This window comes from Phyllobates terribilis, unplaced genomic scaffold, assembly GCF_046119375.1.
Source record: "Phyllobates terribilis strain yellow unplaced genomic scaffold, ASM4611937v1 Scaffold_4__5_contigs__length_816908805, whole genome shotgun sequence".
NCBI classification, from domain to species: Eukaryota; Metazoa; Chordata; class Amphibia; order Anura; family Dendrobatidae; genus Phyllobates; species Phyllobates terribilis.
Genome location: NW_027362764.1, coordinates 374,741,500 through 374,764,176, shown reverse-complemented (window position 1 = coordinate 374,764,176; position 22,677 = coordinate 374,741,500). Strand labels below are relative to the sequence as shown.

The 22,677-nt window shown below is 45.0% G+C and overlaps 1 protein-coding gene across 4 annotated transcripts in view; it reads left to right on the top strand.

Moving 5' to 3' along the window:
• The window catches only part of LOC141265411 (poly(rC)-binding protein 3-like), a 1,492,220-nt gene that overhangs the window by 929,253 nt on the left and 540,290 nt on the right, over positions 1-22,677 (top strand). For all 4 annotated transcript variants that reach the window (XM_073678474.1, XM_073678473.1, XM_073678467.1 and 1 more), the window contains one exon: positions 4,020-4,067. The gene's annotated coding sequence lies outside the window, so the exon portion shown is untranslated. The remainder of the gene's footprint in view (positions 1-4,019; positions 4,068-22,677) is intronic.

The window sequence follows — 22,677 nt, the reverse complement described above, 5'->3', positions numbered from 1 at the left end:
TTAGGCCTTGCGACCAGGCCGGTGGTATTTCCTGTTTGGTCGCGCTCGAGGTCGAGGCGTGTGACGTCACAGGGGTCGCGGCCGCGGTTTCCGGTTGAGGCCTAGTCGGCGGTGGTGACGATGCAGCGACGGGCACGGCAGGGGGAATTTCGGGCTCTGCGACGGGGAGCTGGGGCAGGCACGCGGTTTCCCGGCTCGGGGTATAGACGTCCCCTTTACCTGCCTCCGTCCGTTCAGCTCCCTTCTCGGCGCCGTCTCCTGCCTTCATTCCTCCTGCGCCCTCCTCAGAGGCGGTCTGTCTCCTCGTCTCGGGTGGCGTGCTCCGCTGTCGGGTTTCGGTCCGCTGGGCCATCTCTCGGCTCCACTCCGCCAACGTCTCTCGCTGCACCCGGGCCATCCTCCGTGCGAGGCCCTCCAGCGCAGTCTGTGCACACTCCCGGTCTCGGGGGAGCTGTGCTAGGATCTCCAGCAGGCCTTCTGGAGTGGCGACCTGCAACAGGCTCCTGACCACTGGGTCGGTGCTGCCTGACTCTCCCTCCATCTCCGGGTAGGCTCTCTCTGGACTCTCTTCCAGACGTCTTGTCTCCGGGTGCGCTCTCTCCAGACTGCTCCAGGCGACACCCATCTTTGTTCTCTTCTTCTGTCTCCGCCCACATCGAGGGTGGTCCCGGGGCAACTTTGTGATTGTCATTTCCAGGGGCAGTTCTCTTACGCTGATGGACACTTCCAGCATCACAGTCTCTGTTGGTGGGCGCGGTTTCCGCTTTTGGCGCCATTCTTCGACCTGGCCCACGATGGGAGGTGGCCTTTTGCCACCCTCTGGCACGCCCATAATGGCGTCCGCTCTTCCAAGGCGGGAAATCTTTGGAAATGGCGGGAATCGTCTCCCAGTGGCGGGAAACTCCATGGATGGCGGGAAAAAGCTGCAAATGGCGGACAACCGGCGGGAAACGACCTGTGATGGGGTCCGATGGCGGGGACCCTCCGGAACCGGCAGGAGACTTCTTTTTAAGGTAACGATGAACTTTTCTTCAGGCACGCAGTACCCGGTTGTTGCGGGCACGTTATCCTGCCGACTACGCCAAAGTTGACGCGCCCCCTGGGCCAGTGCTGTTAGGGATACCCGGAGCCGGATCAGATGGGGGTTGTAGTCTCCGAGTGGCTGTGACCCGGTCCGTGCCCAGGGTGTCAAGCTCAGTGTGTGGCAGTCCTTATGATGTTACTAGATGTTCTTTTGTGTCGACTACGCCACCCGTTGATTTGCGGTCAATACGGCCGCCGCTGCAGCAGGGTCCGCTGAGGCTGGTGATGTATGTGCAGCTCAGGTAGTATAACCCCCAACGGGAGGGGTATAGCCTCAGGGGGTCAGTTGCAGAGGATGGGGGTTGTGGTGGTGCAGCGGGGATGGAAATGAGACTCAGAATCGGGCTGTGCAGTTCAGGGTTTGTTTACTTACTGCAGTTGTTCTGGTCACTCCGGCCTTGAGTGACCACCCGAGCCGTGCTGCGTCCACCAGGTCCTGGACTCGGCCAACCCCCAGGTGATTCTGGAGCGTGGTCCTGAGCTCCCTTTCTGTCCTGTCCTCTTCTCTGGCCTTCCCCACCAGGGATCCACCTATGTCCGGCTCCCTCGGGCCTCTTGGTGGTAAACCCTTGTCTCTGGGTTCCCTGACCCTATTCTTGGTCTGCCTTCCGGGTGTATTTAGTGGGTGATCGTGGCAGATCCTGCCCACGACCTCCGGTTCCTGGCTAAGGTGTGCTGTAGCCTCTGCCAGCTTGGGATCCGGTACCCTGTTGCCAACTCTTCACCCTCTGGTCTAATTTGGGCTCTTGGAGTTCCTTCTTTCTCCCCCTCTGGGTCTTTCTTTCTCCTCTCTCTCTCTCTTGGCCTTGGAGCTGCTCTTCTCCTCTGCTCTGCTTCTCTGACTCAACTCTAACAGACTGACCCTGATCTAAGATGGTTCCCACCTTATATACTCCCTCTATGTGTGAGCTCAGGTGACCAGCACCCAATGAGCTCCTAGCACTACCCAGACTGCTCCCCCTATCTGCCCCTACACTACTGGGATGTTCCACCCCCCTCCCACTCCAGCCAGGAACAGACACTGTCGTACCTGCACATTTCTCTAGTGGGAGTACCATCGGTCTGTTCCCCGGAAATGGGATGTGTGTAGTGCATGCAGCTAACTGAGCTCAGTTCCACACTCCATCCTTACCCGGGAGTGGAATATCACACCTCTGGGTTGAGGTGCAATACCCCTGTAGCAGCCGAATCCTCAGGGTGCTACACAAGTACTACAGGTAATGAGTGGAGGACAGAGGAGCCTCTTAAAGAAGAAGTTACAGGTCTGTGACAGCTAGAAATCTTGCTTGTTTGTAATTGACCAAATACTTATTTTCCACCAAAATTTGAAAAACATTTATTTCCAAATCAGACAATGTGATTTTCAGGATTTGTTTTCTCATTTTGTTTCTCATAGTTGAAGTCTACCTATGATGTCAATTACCAGCCTCTCTCATCTTTTTAAGTAGGAGAACTTGCACAATTGGTGGTTGACTAAATAATTTTTTTCCCCACTGTATATGTTCTCCAAATGGGTAATTCAGTGTCATTTACAACCATATCCGCTGATATAAAACCAAACCATGTGGGCTCCCGAAAAAATGCATATATACATATGTAAAGGTCAAAGACATTTATCACCAAGTGTAGGCATACTGAATACTCCCAAAACAGAGTTCAGATTATCCCTCCATATGGGGTGGAGTCGTATCCGTTTCATCTGTAGTGCAGCTAATTGTACCATATCATTATGCTTACTCTTCTCCTATGTACTTAACTTTCGTGTGCTATCACCTGGTGGCTAAGTCATTACGTCTCCTCTACAATAAGAACCATGATTGACAAAGTTTGCTGAGTTGAGTATTCAAAGGAAAGAGAAAATCTGAGAATTTCCAAACACTTGGCTGCATAAACTAGTTAATAAAAAGGCACATTTTTAATCAAGAAAATGAAAAACTGTATATATGCTGAAAGGTGAAATGCTTCCTCATCTTCAGCTTTATAGCAGAGTCCTGAAGGTTTTGTGGCACAATTCACTGATACTGATAACTATTCATAATTCCCTCCACATTGACTAAAATCCAAGTTACAGATGCTGAAAACCAACTACAAAGCATAATGCTAGATCCACAATGCTTCACTGTGGGTATGCTGTTCATTTGATAATGTGCAGTGTTGACTTCGTGCCAAACATACCTTTCAGAATAAAGACCAAATACCAAGTTTGGTCTAATCAGAGCAAAACAATTTTTCCCACATGCTTTTGGCAGACATGATATAGGTTTTGCCAAAATATAGCCGGACTTGGATGTTTTTCTTTGAAAGAAAACGCTTCTGTTTTGCACACGGGTCAGACTTATGAAGAATACGAGAGATTGCTGTCACATGTAGTACACAACCAATGCTTGTCAGAAATTCCTGAAGCCCCTTTAATATTGCTGTAGGACTCTTAGCAGCCTCCTGGACCAATTTTGTTCTTGTCTTGTCATCAATTTTTGAGGAACGTACAGTTCTAGGCAATTTTAATATTGTGCCAAATTTAAGCCATTTCTTGATGACCATCTTCACAGTGTTCCATGGCACATCTCATGCTTGGAAACTTTTTTGTACCCTTCTCCTAACTGATTATTTTCATCAATGGGATTCCATTGCTGTGTTGTAAAATGTTGACAGAACATGGATTTTGCTGTAAAATGCAACCAAAAAAATGTCAAGAAAATCCTACTAGAACAGATAAACTTGATATGAGATTAATCAGTATCACTTTAAACAATAGCAGCTGTGTACTGACTACTATGTAACATGAGTTGAAACATGACTGCTAATCCTGAACACAACCACATCCTCAATTATAAGAGTGTTCACACTTAAGAAAACTAAAATAATGTGATTGCATCTTTTATGAGTTGTAATTTTCTTTGTCTCTTACTAATATCTGTCTTATGTTCATTCGACAGATTACAGCATCACAGGGCAGAGGTGAAGCCTGCACAAAATATTCAAAAGTAAGTGATTTAATGTAAACTAAAACTAACATTTTACTCCAAGGTAAACATGAAAGATAAGTTACAAGCTAAACTGTGTGATAAAATGTTTCAGTTTTACATCTTAATAATGTGACTGACTGGATAATAGGACATAGCTCCATTTCTCAACTGTGGCATGTTTTATCGCAATAACTTTGGAATATTTCAATGCATTAATCCCTCCCTGACATTTGCTCTACATGTATGGTACAGTGGGCAAGGAGCTCCAGAAAAATATGTCCATGCACATGGTAATGGTGTAGCTGGCTCAGAAGCAGAGCTGGCGTCAACAGCTACTGGTGTCAACTGGTGCAGCTGACTCCTTACTGCAAGGGCTAAAATTGATGAGATGGAGGGGGCTCTTTCTTTTCACTTCATCACCCCTGTCACTCCTCCCAGCCCCTAATCTAATTGCAGGCTGCTGATGGCTGCTAAGGCAACTTGAGGTCAACCAATGTCCTCCTACTCAACTAGAGCAAAGTGTGGACTGAACAGGCAGTCCAGAAGTAGTTAAACACTGCACACTATTCAATTTAATTGACATGTTAACTTTACTCTGTAGGTTAATATGATAATGAAAAAGCCCAATTCACATAGTGTTTCTTGGGTTTTACTAATTTCATACAAAAAATATATATATTACATTTTTTTGGGGGGGGCATTTGCCATATTCTGAGACGCATAACTTTTTTTTATTGTTATGCAGAAAGAGTTGTATGACAGCTTTTTTTATGCAAGACAATCTGTAGTTATCACTGGTGTCATTTTTGGGTACAAAAAGCTATTTGATCTCTTTTGATTTCATTTTTATTAGGCAGATAAGCGAAATCCAGCAATTCTGGTACTGGGTTTTTATATTTTTTTCTTATGGCGTGCAACTTACAGGATAAATAATGATATAGTTTTTGTAGCACTAGTTAATACGATTACAGTGATATCCAATTTATATACATTTTTTGCATTTTAATACTTTTTTCAAAAGAAAATGACTAACTGTAAATACATATTTTTTGCATGATGTTCTTAAAGCCATAACCTTTTGAGTTTTTCACGTATGGAGCTGTAGGAGGGCTTGTTTTTTGTGTAATAAGCTGCTTCGTCTTTCCTGGGTCAACCCATGGAAGGGTTCTTCTTTTCACATGCACTCTGTCCTCTAATCCCTCAACTATGGTACATGATATTACACAGCTTATATAAAACTTGCGTGAAAAATATTACAGTCCCAGGATGTCCAGAATGTCACTCATTTGAGGTAGTGGCCATATGTTCCCACTAGGTTACACTCTGAATTACCATAGTAAAGGTGGTATGTAAGATGTCAGAAGTGGAAGTCATGTGCTAATTGTATTCCCATAAGCAGGATGAGGGAGACATTTACATTTCACAAGGATCATTAGACATTCAGAAGTCAGTGGAAGATATGGGGATTTAGACATGACTACCATATTTTATACAATACATATACAGTAGTGACCAAAAGTTTTGCATTTTTTTTAAAAGTGTGATTACTTCTGTCTGGTTGTTGTGATGCCAATTCCCTGGTGATGAATTGGAAGTGCATGAAGTTGTCATCATGCAAGACCTTAATTTTAACCAAAATGCTTTTGAATATAGGTGTAGTCATTTAATTAAAGAAAACTGACCGCCACAGGTTTTGCATATAGTATTTATTGCATTAAATAGCAAAGAGGTATCTCTAAAACATAACCTTTACTAATATTCATAAAACTCATATATATGCAGTACAGACCAAAAGTTTGGACACACCTTCTCATTTAAAGATTTTTCTGTATTTTCATGACTATGAAAATTGTACATTCACACTGAAGGCATCAAAACTATGAATTAACACATGTGGAATTATATACTTAACAAAAAAGTGTGAAACAACTGAAAATATGTCTTATATTCTAGATTCTTCAAAGTAGCCACCTTTTGCTTTGATGACTGCTTTGCACACTCTTGGCATTCTCTTAATGAGCTTCAAGAGGTAGTCACCGGAAATGGTTTTCACTTCACAGGTGTGCCCTGTCAGGTTTAATAAGTGAGATTTTTTGCCTTATAAATGGGGTTGGGACCATCAGTTGTGTTGTGCCGAAGTCAGGTGGATACACAGCTGATAGTCCTACTGAATAGACTGTTAGAATTTGTATTATGGCAAGAAAAAATCAGCTAAGTAAAGAAAAACGAGTGGCCATCATTACTTTAAGAAATGAAGGTCAGTCAGTGCGAAAAAGTGGGAAAACTTTGAAAGTGTCCCCAAGTGCAGTTGCAAAAACCATCAAGCGCTACAAAGAAACTGGCTCACATGAGAACCGCCCCAGGAAAGGAAGACCAAGAGTCACCTCTGCTTCTGAGGATAAGTTTATCCGAGTCACCACCCTCAGAAATCGCAGGTTAACAGTAGTTCAGATTAGAGACCAGGTCAATGCCACACAGAGTTCTGGCAGCAGACACATCTCTTCAACAACTATTAAGAGGAGACTTTGTGCAGCAGGCCTTCATGGTAAAATAGCTGCTAGGAAACCACTGCTAAGGACAGGCAACAAGCAGAAGAGACTTGTTTGGGCTAAAGAACACAAGGAATGGACATTAGACCAGTGGAAATCTGTGCTTTGGTCTGATGAGTCCAAATTTGAGATCTTTGGTTCCAACCACCATGTGTTTGTGCGACACAGAAAAGGTGAACGGTTGGACTCTACATGCCTGGTTCCCACCCTGAAGCATGGAGGAGGAGGTGTGATGGTGTGGGGGTGCTTTGCTGGTGACACTGTTGGAGATTTATTCAAAATTGAAGGCATACTGAACCAGCATGGCTACCACAGCATCTTGCAGCGGCATGCTATTCCATCCGGTTTGCGTTTAGTTGGACCATCTTTTATATTTCAACAGGACAATGACCTCAAACACACCTCCAGGCTGTGTAAGGGCTATTTGACCAAGAAGGAGAGTGATGGGGTGCTACGCCAGATGACCTGGCCTCCACAGTCACCAGACCTGAAACCAATCGAGATGGTTTGGGGTGAGTTGGACCGCAGAGTGAAGGCAAAAGGGCCAACAAGTGCTAATTATCTCTGGGAGCTCCTTCAAGATTGTTGGAAGACCATTTCCGGTGACTACCTCTTGAAGCTCATCAAGAGAATGCCAAGAGTGTGCAAAGCAGTCATCAAAGTTAAAGGTGGCTACTTTTATGAACCTAGAATATAAGACATATTTTCAGTTGTTTCACACTTTTTTGTTAAGTATATAATTCCACATGCGTTAATTCATAGTTTTGATGCCTTCAGTGTGAATGTACAATTTTCAAAGTCATGAAAATACAGAAAAATGTTTAAATGAGAAGGTGTGTCCAAACTTTTGGTCTGTACTGTATATGTGTGTATATATACAGTGCCTACAAGTAGTATTCAACCCCCTGCAGATTTAGCTGGTTGACACATGCGGAATTAACTTGGCATTGTGACATTTGTAATGTAGATCAGCCTGGAAGTGGGAAATGCACTGCTGCAAATTTTGTTTTTTTTTTGTTTTTTTGGTTTTTTTAAAAACGTTAAAAGTTAATTCAGAGTGTCATTTATTATTCAACCCTCAAACCACAAGAATTCTGTTTGGTCCCCCAAAAGTATTAAGAAGTAGTTCAGGCACCAAGAATAATGAGCTTCACATGTGTGGATTAAAGATCTCTTTTGCCAGCCTTTTCTGACTATTTAAGACCCTCCCCAAACTTGTGAACAGCACTCAGACATGGTCAACATGGGAAAGACAAAGGAGCATTCCAAGGCCATCAGAGACAATATCGTGGAGGGTCACAAGGCTGGCAAGGGGTACAAAACCCTTTCCAAGGAGTTGGGCCTACCTGTCTCCACTGTTGGGAGCATCATCCGTAAGTGGAAGGCTTATGGAACTACTGTTAGCCTTCCATGGCCAGGACAGCCTTTGAAAGTGTCCTCCCGTGTCGAGGCCAGGCTTGTCCGAAGAGTCAAGGCTAACCCAAGGACAACAAGGAAGGAGCTCCGGGAAGATCTCATGGCAGTGGGGACATTGGTTTCAGTCAATACCATAAGTAACGTACTCCACCGAAATGGTCTCTGTTCCAGACGAGCCCGTAAGGTACCTTTACTTTCAAAGCGTCATGTCAAGGCTCGTCTACAGTTTGCTCATGATCACTTGGAGGACTCTGAGACAGACTGGTTCAAGGTTCTATGGTCTGATGAGACCAAGATCGAGATCTTTGGTGCCAACCACACACGTGACGTTTGGAGACTGGATGGCACTGCATACGACCCCAAGAATACCATCCCTACAGTCAAGCATGGTGGTGGCAGCATCATGCTATGGGGCTGTTTCTCTGCCAAGGGGCCTGGCCATCTGGTCCGCATCCATGGGAAGATGGATAGCACGGCCTACCTGGAGATTCTGGCCAAGAACCTCCGCTCCTCCATCAAGGATCTTAAGATGGGTCGTAATTTCATCTTCCAACAAGACAACGACCCAAAGCACACAGCCAAGAAAACCAAGGCCTGGTTCAAGAGGGAAAAAGTCAAGGTGGTGGAGTGGCCTAGTCAGTCTCCTGACCTTAACCCAATTGAAAACTTGTGGCAGGAGCTCAAGAATAAAGTCCACATGAGACACCCAAAGAACCTAGATAACTTGGAGAAGATCTGCATGGAGGAGTGGGCCAAGATAACTCCACAGACCTGTGCCGGCCTGATCAGGTCTTATAAAAGACGATTATTAGCTGTAATTGCAAACAAGGGTTATTCCACAAAATATTAAACATAGGGGTTGTATAATAATTGACCCACACTTTTATGTTTAAAATTTAATAAAATTCAACTGAGCAACATAACTTTTTGGTTTGTAAGATTTATGCTTCTGTTCATAAAACCTACTCTCGTTTGCAGTTTGAAGGCTCTAACTTATTTGCATCTTATCAAACCAGCTAAATCTGCAGGGGGTTGAATACTACTTGTAGGCACTGTATATATATATATATATATATATATATATATATATATATATATATATATATATATATATATATACAGTGCTGGCGAAAAGTATTGGCACCCTTGCAATTCTGTCAGATAATACTCAGTTTCTTCCTGAAAATGATTGCAATCACAAATTCTTTGGTATTATTATCTTCATTTAATTTGCTTGCAAGGAAAAAACACAAAAGAGAATGAAGCAAAAATCAAATCATTGATCATTTCACACAAAACTCCATAAAAGGGCCGGACAAAAGTATTGGCACCCTCAGCCTAATACTTGGTTGCACAACCTTTAGCCAAAATAACTGCGAACAACCGCTTCCGGTAACCATCAATGAGTTTCTTTCAATGCTCTGCTGGAATTGTAGACCATTCTTCTTTGGCAAACTGCTCCAGGTCCCTGATATTTGAAGGGTGCCTTCTCCAAACTGCCATTTTGAGATCTCTCCACGGGTGTTCTATGGGATTCAGGTCTGGACTCATTGCTGGCCATCTTAGAGGTCTCCAGTGCTTTCTCTCAAACCATTTTATAGTGCTTTTGGAAGTGTGTTTTATGGTCATTGTCCTGCTGGAAGACCCATGACCTCTGAGGGAGACCCAGCTTTCTCACACTGGGCCCTACATTATGCTGCAAAATTATGCTTGTTACCTGTCCTTAGCAGTGGTTTCCTAGCAACTATTTTACCATGAAGACCTGCTGCACAAAGTCTCCTCTTAACAGTTGTTGTAGAGATGTGTCTGCTGCTAGAACTCTGTGTGGCATTGACTTGGTCTCTAATCTGAGCTGCTGTTAACCTGCGATATCTGAGGCTGGTGACACGGATAAACATCCTCAGAAGCAGAAGTGACTCTTGGTCTTCCTTTCCTGGGGCGGTCCTCATGTGAGCCAGTTTCTTTGTAGCGCTTGATGGTTTTTGCAACTGCACTTGGAGACACTTTCAAAGTTTGCCCAATTTTTGGGACTGACTGACCTCCATTTCTTAAAGTAATGATGGGCACTCGTTTTTCTTTACTTAGCTGCTTTTTTCTTGCCATAATACAAATTCAAACAGTCTATTCAGTAGGACTATCAGCTGTGTATCCACCTGACTTCTGCACAACACAACTGATGGCCCCAACCCCATTTATGAGGCAAGAAATCCCACTTATTAAACCTGACAGGGCACACCTATGAAGTGAAAACCATTTCCGGTGACTACCTCTTGAAGCTCATCAAGAGAATGCCAAGAGTGTGCAAAGCAGTCATCAAAGCAAAAGGTGGCTACTTTGAAGAACCTAGAATATAAGACATATTTTCAGATGTTTCACACTTTTTTGTTAAGTATATAATTCCACATGTGTTAATTCATAGTTTTGATGCCTTCAGTGTGAATGTACAATTTTCAAAGTCATGAAAATACAGAAAAATCTTCTAATGAGAAGGTGTGTCCAAACTTTTGGTCTGTACTGTATATCTATCTATCTATCCATCTATATATATATATATATATACAGACTGTTAGAATTTGTATTATGGCAAGAAAAAAGCAGCTAAGTAAAGAAAAATGAGTGGCCTTCATTACTTTAAGAAATGAAGGTCAGTCAGTCCGAAAAATTGGGCAAACTTTGAAAGTGTCCCCAAGTGCAGTTGCAAAAACTATCAAGTGCTACAAAGAAACTGGCTCACATGAGGACCGCCCCAGGAAAGGAAGACCAAGAGTCACCTCTGCTTCTGAGGATAAGTTTATCCGAGTCACCAGCCTCAGAAATCGCAAGTTAAGAGCAGCTCAGATTAGAGACCAGGTCAAAGCCACACAGAGTTCTAGCAGCAGACACATCTCTTCAATAACTGTTAAGAGGAGACTTTGTGCAGCAGGCCTTCATGGTAAAATAACTGCTAGGAAACCACTGCTAAGGACAGGTAACAAGCAGAAGAGACTTGTTTGGGCTAAAGAACACAAGGAATGGACATTAGACCAGTGGAAATCTGTGCTTTGGTCTGATGAGTCCAAATTTGAGATCTTTGGTTCCAACCACTGTGTCTTTGTGCAACGCAGAAAAGGTGAACGGATGGACTCTACATGCCTGGTTCCCACCGTGAAGCGTGGAGGAGGAGGTGTGATGGTTTGGGGGTGCTTTGCTGGTGACACTGTCTCGCCCAGGGAGATATAGGGGACTCGTCATCTGGGCCTTTTACCTTGTTTAGGATGTCACAGCAGTCGGCTCCCGGGCCCGTTCTCTGTGGTCTCTCCTGAAAAGGGGTTTTAGTGTAGTTTGTCTCGTGGCGCCACCTGTGGTTTCCGGTAATAGTTACCGGCGCTGCTGCAGACCTCCGGGGGTGATGGGATGGCAGCTGGGATGTTTCTGCTCCCCACAGGTGGAGCAGGCCCCCGGGGCAGTGTAGGTGCAGATGGTTATGCTGGGCGTTGTAGTGCAGAAGAGATGGCGCAGCAGGAGTAACTGAAAGAGACAGGAGATTCACTTCAGTACCTTTACTGGTGCGGATGTCAGGTACGGTCCAGGGTACTCGGTAGGAAGGGTGCACTTCTGGACTCTCCCCAGTGAGCCGGTATAAGGCCTCCTGGTCCGTTTCTCCCTCTCTCTAAGCTCCTGGCCAGCCTGCAACTGGGCTTAGCTTCTGTGTTGTGTCGTTCTCTCACCTGTCGCTTGGTAGTAGAACCTTTCTCTGGCAACCACTATCCCTGGACGCCGGGGCCTTCGTGGTTCCTAGTCCTGTAAAGGGTTTAGCTTCAGGTCGACCAGGGATGTGTAATCCTGCTGGTATGCCGGTAGTCTGTACTGGGTATAGAGGACCCTGTGGGCGCAGACCCGGTGTCTGGATTATGTCTTGGGGTGAGCCTGTGATGCTCCTCTGCCCCCTTAACTCCTTTCTCCTTTCTCCTTGCCACGGCCACACTCGGGGCCCTCAGAACACAGCAGCTCACGTGCTGCTTCTTCACTGGTCTAAGTGCCAGCACACTATCTGACTCTGACTGATCTGCCTGACTCCACCCTCCATATATATATCCCTAACAGGGCTCCCTCTGGTGGTATGAGGTGGAAGGGTGGAGGTGTTTGTTTGTAGTGAGGGCCTCTTGTGGAGTAGTCCATCCATGCATCCTTTTGGGTTCTGTGGTACCTGTGGTAGCAGGGTGCCACAACACTGTTGGGGATTTATTCAAAATTGAAGGCATACTGAATCAGCATGGCTACCACAGCATCTTGCAGCGACATGCTATTCCATCCGGTTTGCGTTTAGTTGGACCATCATTTATTTTTCAACAGGACAATGACCCCAAACACACCTCCAGGCTGTGTAAGGGCTATTTGACCAAGAGGGAGAGTGATGGGGTGCTACGCCAGATGACCTAGCCTCCGCAGTCACCAGACCTGAAACCAATCGAGATGGTTTGGGGTGAGCTGGACCGCAGAGTGAAGGCAAAAGGGCCAACAAGTGCTAAGCATCTCTGGGAACTCCTTCAAGATTGTTGGAAGACCATTTCCGGTGGCTACCTCTTAAAGCTCATCAAGAGACTGCCAAGAGTGTGCAAAGCAGTCATCAAAGCAAAAGGTGGCTGCTTTAAAGAACCTAGAATATAAGACATATTTTCAGTTGTTTCACACTTTTTTGTTAAGTATATAATTCCACATGTGTTAATTCATAGTTTTGATGCCTTCAGTGTGAATGTACAATTTTCATAGTCATGGAAATACAGAAAAATCTTTAAATGAGAAGGTGTGTCCAAACTTTTGGTCTGTACTGTATATATATGTATATTTCCCATAATTTCATATTCTGGTCATCCCATTTGAACAACACTATTCTGCGTTATAGTCCGCATTACATCCTGTTATCCGGTTAATATCAACACGTGACACCACCAATCACCTGATACAAGTGGTCATGTGATGCCCATATTTCTGGCCACGTAGGGAATCCTGAACACATGACCAACCATGCCACACCCATAGCATCATTTCCTGGCATGTGCGGGCATTATCTCGCGATGTACCTTTCTCTTTCACTTCAGGTCGCACAATGAATCGCGGACACGTGACCGGTCGTGTCATTTCCGGTCACCTGACCAAATGAGATATTTAAAATATACTTACCGAATGACATCTATGTTTCTCATAAGTTATATACTCTATGTGTGACTATAGGAAGATATTGCCCAGAAAAAGAACGATGGTTTATGTTTTTTTATGTTGGAAACCACTCGAAACCCTGGAGATGAGTAAGGGTTAAGTATTAGTGATGAGCAAACACTAAAATGCTCGGGTACTTATTGCTCGGGTCAAGCAAATTGGAATACTCGGGTGCTCGACCTGAGCAATGAGCCCAATGTAAGTATATGGGAAACTCGAGCATTTTTCAGGCGGCTCCCCCCTGTTGTCTGCAGAGGGCCTAAAAATTGCCCAAATCGATGGGAACAGTGCTGAAATGACATGGTAACAGCATGGGGAAGACCCCTGTAAGCATCTCTGACTCCCAGATCACTGCTGACAGCAACGTGGTCAGAGTATTACGCCACTTTTACCGACTCACAATAAAGCATACAAAAACGAAACCAAAATGGATTTTCCTGGGAAATATGTTAAGGAACATCCTTTCCAGGGTAATGACTTGTATATAAAGCAAAATAAATAACCAAAAACAAAAATACTCCTCCACCACTTGGGCTATGTTCACACGTTGCATTTTTGATGTGTTTTTGCACTATTGAATTGCTTTCAACCAAGACAAATGCATTCACCAGGAAATGTCATTTTTACATTTTACAACCTTATCTGGCCATGTGGTGTGTGACACATCATCAGACACATGCATACAGTGCTGAAAAGACACGGGAACAGCATGGGGAAGACCTCTGGAAGCATCTCTGACTCCCAGGTCACTGCCTAAAAGTGTGCGCATCATAAGTGATCCTTGGCGCATACGAAGATGTCTCCCGCCATGCACCTGTCGTTGCAGACTTGCAACAATCACCGTCCACGTCCTTGTCCCACTGCAGCGTTCAGTTGTTCCTACCCCATTCCTTGGAATGCAAGCGCAAATATGCAGGCAGCCACCCACCCACCCACAGGCTGCAATACTATACTGCCAAATTTTTGACAGCTGCTTGCACTTGAAATGTGACCTTTTAGGCTAGTGGAGGCGGAAGCTTTTCACAAACTCATGCCGGCGGCGGCCGGGTGTCCATACTCGGTCCCCAGCCGCCACTATATTTCCCGGTATCGCCTCCGCCTTCCACAAGCTAGGGTCCCACAACATTACCCGTGCCTTCCCCAGTGCACTTACTGGGAAGGACAGCCTGACCACAAACACGTGGACAGGTGAATGTGGCCAGTGACGGTACGGAGCCAGTCCACAACTTTTTTTGCTGAGAGTTGTATTTACTGTAGCTCGGTGAAAGGACTGGCATAGAGGGAAACCGTATCTACCCTGCGTGTCATTTCTCCTAAGAAGTCCTGTAATTGAGCTTGTTGCAGAAGCAATGGCAGCCTGTCCAACATCAACTCGCACTTGTCGGTGGTGCTTTGACACACACACATCTTTCTTTGTGCATTTGATTTCTTGAATACAGAGTTGGACAATGGCCTGATCTGTAATGCATTTTGAGAAATAATATGCATAAGCATGGCCGATCCACATTAAAAAAGCAGCCATAAAGTGTCTGGGAACCTTCCCCCACACTTTTCTTAGCCAGGGCTGCTTTTCGGCAGGGTTGGACAGGCCCACCAGAGAACCGGAGACTCCTCCGGCGGGCCCAGGCTTCTCCTTCAGGAGAGTTCATAGTGCCGAAGTGAGGCCATGATGATGATAGAGGCCACCATCTGCTTAGTTTTCTGTTACTTGGAATGCAAGTGCAAGTATGCAGCCAGCCACCCACCCACCCACAGGCCACAACACTAAACTGACAGATTTCTGGGCAGCTCTTTGCACTTGAAATATGGCCTTTTAAGCTCGTGGAAGTGGAAGCTTTTCACAACCTCATGTCGGCGGCGGCCGGGTGTCCATACTCGGTCCCCAGCTGCCACTATATTTCCCGGTATCGCCTCCACCTTCCACAAGCACGGGTCCCACAGCATTACCCGTGCCCTCCCCAGTGCACTTACTGGGAAGGACCGCCTAACCACAAACACGTGGCCAGGTGAATGTGGCCAGGGACGGTACGGAGTCAGTCCACAACTTTTTTTGCTGAGAGTTGTATTTAGCTCGGTGAAAGGACTGGCATAGAGGGAAACCGTATCTACCCTGCATGTCATTTCTCCCAGGAAGTCCTCTAAAGCTGCTTGCACTTGAAATGTGGCCTGAACATTACCGCTGGTACTTTTCTGTGGGAATTTTCTTGCCTCCTAACAGCCTGGAATATTTCCAGCAATCTATGGTACGACGCCATGGTATTAGCACTGCCCCCAGTACCAGTAGCGAAGCCATCCCCAATTTCCTTCTCAGGAATTTTATTTGGTAGACTGAATGGCTGCCCAAATACATTTTCTCACAAAGGAGCTGAAGATAGAGTGGCAGTAGGTGCAAGTTTCTCCAGCCTGTTAGATATTAGAGGGTGAACGGCAGCACATTGGATCAGTGGTTAGCACTGAAGCCTTGCAGCGCTGGGATCCTGGGTTCAAATCCCAGCAAGGACAATATCTGCAAGGACTTTGTATGTTCTCCCCATGTTTGCATGTGTTTCCTCCTCAGTAAAGCAGCCATAGAGTGTCAGGGAACACTTTTTTAGCCAGGACTGCTTCTCGGCAGGTTTGGACGGTCCCACCAGAGAATCCTCTGGTGTGCCTTGGCTTGTACCTTAGGAGAGTTCATGATAGCGCTAACTTTGCAGCTGCTATGGGGCTCTTGAGCAGGTGAGAAAGGTTAGCCCTCAGAATCAAATCCTCTGGTGGGCACAATGTTTTTCAATCTGAAATAGCTTCTCAGTGGGAGTTGTATTTCACTACAGCCATATTCTTTAGCTCGGTGAAAGGACTGGCATAGAGGGAAACCGTATCTACCCCGGCTGTCATTTCTCCGTCACCAGGTTCCGCCCATTGTCACACACGACCATGTCTGGCTGTATGTTCAGCGGTGAGAGCCACAGATCAGGCTGCTGTGTTACAGCTTTCAACAAATCTGCAGTGCTGGGCAGTTTGTCAAATAAGCATGTTATCTTCAGCACAGCCTGTTGCCGCTTGGCCAAGGCAGTGCTGCAGTGCTGTCAGCTTGTGACTGATGTGGTCATTTCGGAGATGAAGGAGGAGGTGCATGAGCTGAACAATGTGATTACATTGAGGTTAAATTGGTGACGCTGTTTTTTATACTAAAGAAAGATCCTATTGTTTTGTTTTTTTCACGTTATTTTTTAAGACAAATGCATTCACCGGGAAATGTCATTTTAACATTTTACAACCTTATCTGGCAATGTGGTGTGTGACACATCATCAGACACATCCTTTTTTATTTATGATGGAGGGACTCTGAAAGTCATAAAGCCTATTTTTACAGGGACATCAGACGGCCTTTACTATTCTTAAAAGGCAAGCAGTCGGCCCTAGCTATTGTTAGAGAGCCATCAGCCGGCTATGCTTTGTTGTTCCCATTATTAACAAGTGGGTCTCCTATACTGTTATGGCGTATCCAGTGACTGCAAGGGCTGCCAAAAATTTGGACGCAACCCAATACCCCTTTGAAGAGACATAGAGGAGGGTCTCAGTAAAAAAAATGTTCCCATTATAAAGGAACGGGTCTCCTATAGTGGTAATGCCCATGCTGTGACTGCAAGGGCTGCCAAAATTTGTGAAAAAGCCCACTAAGAATTAAAAGACACATAGAGCAGGGCCACAGTAACGAGGTACGACATGTTCCCATTAGAAAGGAGAGGGTCTGCTATACAGTTAAAGGGTATGCAGTGAGTCCAATGGCTGACCAATTTTAGGAAGAACCCCAGTAAGAATTTAAAGACATATAGAGCAGGGCCACAGTAACAAGGTACGACATGTTCCCATTAAAAAGGTGAGGGTCTGCTATACAGTTATAGGGTATGCAGTGAGTCCAATGGCTGACCAATTTTAGGAAAAACCCCACTAAGAATTTAAAGACACATGGAGCAGGGCCACAGTAACAAGGTACGACATGAACCCATTAGAAAGGAGAGGGTCTGCTATACAGTTATAGGGTATGCAGTGAGTCCAACGGCTGACCAGTTTTAGGAAAAACACCACTAAGAATTTAAAGACACATAGTGCAGGGCCATAGTAACAAGGTACGACATGTTCCCATTAGAAAGGAGAGGGTCTGCTATACAGTTATAGGGTATGCAGTGAGTCCAACGGCTGACCAATTTTAGGAAAATCACCACTAAGAATTTAAAGACACACAGAGCAGGGCCACAGTAACGACAAATTCCCATTAGAAAGGAGAGAGTCTCCCATAGTGTTGGCCTATGCAGTGAATGCAAGGGCTGCCAAAAATTTGGAGGCACTTTAATGCCCCTTGGAAGAGACGTGGAGGAGGGCCTCATAAAAAAATGTTCCCCTTAGAAAGGAGCGGGCCTCCTATACTTGTAATGCCCATGCACTAAGTGTGTGGGCTGACAAACATTTACCCCTGGGGGGTATACATGAACATACTCTATAAAAAAAAAATGTTTTACAGGCATTATAAACACCCTTTAAAAAAATTATGTGGGTGTTGCATCACGGACCACGGTCACCCTGGTGATATGGTGGTGGAGGATGAGGAGAAGGAGGAGGACAACAGCAAATAGACAAAATAAGGAAGCGTATACCCATGTGTGGGTGTGAAAAGGTGCATGGGAATACACCTCCCAAGAAAAGACACTGGATTTGAGTTTAAGTTACGCTGCTATCATTCGGTGGTGCTGAGAAGTCTGGTCCAATCCAGCCCTTGTTCATTTTTATAGGAATCAGCCTGTCAGCATTTTCAGTTGACAGGCGGATGCGCTTATCAGTTATAATTCCACCAGCGGCACTAAAAACCCCCTCTGATAAAACGCTGGCGGCAGGGCAGGCCAGGACCTCCAAGGCATAGAGAGCCAGTTCATTCCACGTATCCAGCTTGGATACCCAATAATTATAAGGCACGGAGGAATCACGGAGGACGTTGGTACTGTCGGCAAGGTACTCCCTCAGCATCTTCCCAAACTTTGCATTCCTTGTGAGAGTACCCCACGCCTCAGGGCCTGTGCGATGGGAGGGTCTGAGAAAACTCTCCCAGTACTTTGACAGTGTTCCCTTGCCTCTACTAGATTGAAGTTGTGTCTCTCTCGCCTGTACTCCTTGGTTGTCCAACGAAGTGTGCCCTCTGCTGCCAGCGTTTTCAGATGGGAATTTTTTTAACAGTTCCGCAACAAGGGCCTTCTGGTACTGCCCCATTTTTGTAGACCTATCCGCCTCAGGATTAAGAGATATAAAGTTCTCCTTGTAGCATGGGTCTAGAAGTGTCACCAACCAGTAATGACTGTCACCCAAAATTTAGAGAACGCGAGGGTCATGGGAAAGGCAGCGTAACATAAACTCAGCCATGCGTGCCAGACTACTAACAGGCATGACTTCCGTGTCCTCACCAAGAGGATGACTGACCATGCTCTCCTCCTCCTCCTCCTCTCTGTCCTCTGGCCATCCACGCTGAACAGACGGTATGACAGCTGTGCAGGTAGTACCGTCTATAGTGCATGAAACTAGCTCCTGCCCTCCTCCTCTTCCTCCTCCTCCTCTTCCTCATTGTCACCCAATCCACATTGGGATGAGATGATGCTTGGCTGTGTGTAATCACCCTGTATGGTTCCTTGCTCCATCTCATCGTGCTCCGCCTGCAATGCATCCTCTTTGATTATGAGCAGAGAGCGTTTCAGAAGACAGAGAAGCGGGATGGTGACGCTAATTATGGCATCATCGCCGCTCACCATCTTGGTGGAGTCGTAAAAGTTTTGGAGAATGGTACATATGTCTAACATCCATGTCCACTCCTGAGGTCTTATGTGTGGAGTCTGAACTGAATACCGACGGCCTTGTTGATGCTGGTACTCAACAACTGCCCTCTTCTGCTCACAAATTCTTCCCAACATCTGCAGTGTAGAGTTCCAACGCGTGGGGACATCACACACCAGTCTGTGAGCCGGAAGCTGCAAACGCTGCTGAAACACTGCAAGGGCGGCGGAAGCTATAGCTGACTTTCTAAAATGGGCACACAGGCGGTGTACCTTAACAAGCAGATCCGGCAGCTCCAGGTAGGATTTGAGAAACCCCTGAACCACGAGGTTAAGCACATGGGCCAGGCATGGTACGTGTGTGAGCTCGCCTCCCCTCAGAGCCACCAGGTTCCGGCCATTGTCACACACGACCATGCCTGGCTGTAGGTTCAGTGGTGTGAGCCACAGATCTGCCCGCTCTTTCAGAGCTTTCCAGTGGCTCTTGCAACAGGTCCTTTAAAAACCCTGCACTAAGGATTAGGGTTGTTCAGTGATGGGACCTGCTAGGAGGATAGCAGGAAAACTTGGCAAAACTGTGTATAGCTGAACCCACGCCTGGGAAGGCTCTGCACCCATCAGGCTCTAAGCGTCCCGGCGCGGCCTTTGCCCACGGCAACCATTGTGTATGGACTTTCTGTTAACCCGGCTGCGAACCAGAGGACTTTCTGTTAACCCGTGAGTTGCTGAAATAAAGGCTGTTTATGTTGGACTTGCTTGAGTCACTGCCTCAGTTACTGCACGGTGTGAGCACTGCCGCCTTACACTATGCAGAGGGCTAATGACAGATGCAGAAAAGCAGCACCAAACCATGACATTGCCACCACCATGTTTCACTGTAGGTGTTTGGTACCTTACCACATTACGTTTTCCAATTGGGTGGTATATATAGTGCTTGCCATCACTACCAAACAGATTGAACTTGGATTCATTTGACCACAGCACCTTAGACCAATCTGTCTCTTTCAATTGGCTGTGTTCCTTGGCAAACTTGAGTAGGACCTTCCTGTTCTTTGCAGAGATGAAAGGCTTCTTGACTGGAACTCATGCATTCAACCCATCTGCTCTTATCTGTCGCACCACAGTTTGGTAACTCACTTTGACATCATATTCTTTTATTTCTTGCGAAATCTGTGCAGCACTTTTATGTACATCAGATACTGTTGTTTTCTTAATAATGTGATCAACTCTGGAGGAAGTTTTCAGGGTTCGTCCACTTCTAGGTTTGTTACCTGTTCCATAACCTTCTTTTTCTTTCTTTAATATATGCAACACTTGACTCTTAGAACAGTTGAATTCATTAGCTACCTCTTTTTTGCTTTGCCTGACTTCACTCTAAGAATAATAAGCTTCCTGACATCTGGTGATAAATTTGGCTTGGTCTTTGCCATGTTTTAACCTAAAAAGTACCTTTTCTCCTCGCGGAGAGTGACATGTTAAGCATGTCAAGGTGAGGAGACTTTTAAGCCGCAATGCTCCTCTGGGAAATATGCAAATTGTCTCTTCAGAGAGGAAGAGAACTAGAACTCTAGTGGCACCTATAGGAAGTAGCAATCCTAAAAGTCAATATCGACCTTTTAACGAGCCTTAATGTCCACAAAAGACAACAGTGATGGATGATCACTGAATGCTTTCCATGGTGAAGAAAAACCCTTTCGCAATATCCACCCAATTGAAGAATAGTGTTCAGGAAGTAGGTGTTTTAGAAACTAGCACCATAAAGAGAGGAGTTCATGAGAGCAAATACAGAGGGTTCACCACAAGGTGCAAACCATTAATCAACCTTAAAAATAGAAAGTATAGATTAGGCTTTCCCAAATAAAACATCTAAAGAAATCAGCCCAGTTCTGAAAAAACATTCTTTGGACAGATGAAAACTAAGATCAACTTGTACCGGAATCAGAATGTTCGGAAGAAGAAAGGATGGAGAAAACTTTGAACGGCTCATGATCCAGAGGACATCACATCCTCTGTAAAACATAGTGGAGGCAGTGTGATGGCATGGGCTTGCATGGCTTCCAATGGCATTGGGTTACTAGTGTTTATTGATGATGTGACTGAAGAGAGAAACAGTAGGATTTATTCTGAAGTGTACAGAGCTATACTTTCTGCACAAATTCAACCCATTGTAGCAAAGTTGATTGCATGGCACTTCACAGTACAGATGGACAATGACCCAAAGCATACTGTGAAAGCAACCCAGGAGTTTTTAAGGCACAGAAATCAAATATTCTGCAATAGTCAAGTCAATCACCAGATCTGAACCTCATTGAGCAATCATTTCACATGCTTAAGACAAAACGTCAAGAAAAAAGACTCACAAACAAGCGACAACTGAAGTCATCAGCAGTAAAGGTCTGGCAAAGCATCACAAAGGAGGAAACCCAGCGTTTGGTGACATTCATGGTTTCCAGACTTCGGGCAGTCATTGCCTGCAAAGAATTCTCTACATAGTATTAAAAATGAACATTTTATTTATGATAAAGTTAATTTGTCAAATTACTTTTAAGCTCCTCCTTTTTTTTGTAGAATAATGGTTGCAATTTCTAGGCATTTCACAGGATATTTTTGTTCAACACCTTTAATTAAACGTGAAAGTCAAAACTTCAATTGCATCTCAGTTGTTTAAAAAATAGTGTCATGTAGAGCTCAAATCACGAAGATTCGGTCACTGGCCAAATATCTGTGGACTAGAGATGAGCGAGCACTAAAATGCTCAGGTGCTCGTTACTCAGACCAAGTAATTACTAATGCTTGGTTGCTCGTTTATAATGAGTATAATAGGAGTCAATGGGAAATTCGAGCATTTTTCCCACAGACCCTACAAGGAGGTCTGGAGGGCAGTGAAAATATTCAAATAGATGGGAAAAGTGCTGAATAGAAGGAGAACAGCATGGGGAAGGCCCCTGAAAGCATCTCTGACTCCCAGATCACTTGCAAATCAACAAGAAATTTGAGTTTACAGGAAAAAAATGCTGAGAAACATTTTTCCCCCCTGCAGAATGACTTGAGTATAAGGAAAAATTCAAAAATGTTAAAAAATTATAATTTAACAAAAATTTAATTTTTTTATGAAAAAATAGGAAATGTCAGTGTAATCCATGAAGGAAGCGAGAACTGCCAAAAATTAGAGACTCAGAGGGACTCAGATACACCCTGCATTAGACATAAAGGTGTGCCTCATACACATTCTGTTCAAATTGTCATGTGTTATTCCTAGACTCATAAAGGCTATGCACTAAGTGCAAATCCTGCCAAACATTGCAAGGAGAGTCATCCATACACTCTTGAAGGCACTAATTGTAGTGCCTCATTCAAATATTATGAACAAAGTGTAGTTGTGGTATTCCTACACTCAAAGGCTTTGCACAAAGTGCAAATCCTGCCAAAAGGTATAAGTAGGGTCCTCCATAGACACTAGGAGTCAACAACTGGCGGGCCTCATTCAAATATAACATTAAAAACACTTTATGTGCTGCTGTCATCTGGTGATGTGTAAAAGTCGGCTCTAAGCCATGTTTTGTTCATTGTTATCAGAGTGAGCCAGGCAGCACTTTCTGTTGACTGGCTGGTTATTATGACCCCCCTGTAGCACTAAAAATCCACTCAGACAAGACGCTAGCGGTAGGA